Consider the following 1,465-nt stretch of genomic DNA (forward strand, 5'->3'; position numbering starts at 1 on the left):
TTTAAATAAACAGCACCTTCTTAATAGGGTGAGGGCTAGTTGCATGCAGAATGGATTGCACTGCTCAGTCCTTGAGGTTGCAGTTGGGGAAATCCAGTTTTGAATGCTGATATACACTTAAAAACAAACAAGCAAAACTCCTTTCAAGTAGAAAACCTGCACAGCAGGAATAACCAGGAATTTTGCCCCATCCCCTTGTCAGATGTGTTCATGTTCTATTGACAGGTTTGGGCTGCAGCACATGGGAGATGGTTCTGCGTCAGCTGGGGCAACTTGATCTTGGGGGTCCCCCATAATTGTTCGGGGGTGGAAGCATATGAACTGCATATATTATGCCCAGTTTTTCAGGTCGGATGATCTGAGCTTTATTGATAAAAGCAAATCCAAAAGCAAAAAGAAAAATGCGTTTGAGAGGTTTGGCAGCCTGTCTCAGCTGTCAGAAGAGCAGATGTTGATCAAGGAAGAAGAACAAAAAGAGGGAAACAAATGTCGGGTGAGAGATTAAAGTGCCACCGTTTGTTTTTGTCAGAGCCCTGAAGCTGTGTGTGTGCTGAAAAGGGAAGGGGCCAAGACAGAAATAGATGAAAGTGGAAGATGCACAGCAAGTCTGTGGCCTCCACTATACCTAAGTGATAGAACCTTGAGAAACAGTGAGTCCTGGACCAAAATGGAAAAAACCACTAGGAGGGGCAGGCTGGGAACATAAATATATCTCAGTTCTGTTCTCTTGATTTGTTTTGGCTGTTGGCCATAACAAAACATGAAACAGCATACCAGAAATAAGAAACTCAAACCAATGAGGAAGTCAACAAAGAACTCCATACAAAGGAACCCCACAAAGTTGAAACGGTACAATACGAAGCCATGCTCAATGGCAACTATCAAGATCACAACCTGTACTGTGGGAACAAAAATACTTTTATTTCTAGCGTGGCTTTGTAGCTGCCCCTGTAAAACTACCCATTGTACAAGAGATTGCTGTTGTCCAGGAGAAACAGTGATTTTTGCTGGTTGGACCAGTGTTTGTACACTGGTACGATGCTGTACAATCTTGTTTGGGGCATTCTCACCAACACAGATCTAAAGGCAGAGTTAATGAACATTAAGCTGCAGCTTTATCGTGGGCTAACAGGCAGCCCAATCCTGAAGCCAGCGGCTCTGTTGGGTGCAGTGATGCCAAAATGGCTACTGCTGCATCCAGTGGCAACACCGAGGCCACCAAAGGTCTCCTTGAGAGAAGGGGATGAAAGTTCTCCCCCCCCCCCAGGAAAGCCCCAAGCCCTGCAATGAGGCTTCTCAAGTCTGCACCGACTATTTTGCAGCCTGTCATGGGGTTCAGGATCTGGGGGGCGGAGCTCTGCCAGTCCCACTCCCCTCCCTTCCCGGTTCCTCCTCCTACCCTATCCTCTGCCCATCCTGTTCCACCCACTCCCCTCCTCCCCCAGTCCAAAACTATGTACCACTG

This window comes from Tiliqua scincoides, chromosome 1, assembly GCF_035046505.1.
Source record: "Tiliqua scincoides isolate rTilSci1 chromosome 1, rTilSci1.hap2, whole genome shotgun sequence".
Taxonomy (NCBI): domain Eukaryota; kingdom Metazoa; phylum Chordata; class Lepidosauria; order Squamata; family Scincidae; genus Tiliqua; species Tiliqua scincoides.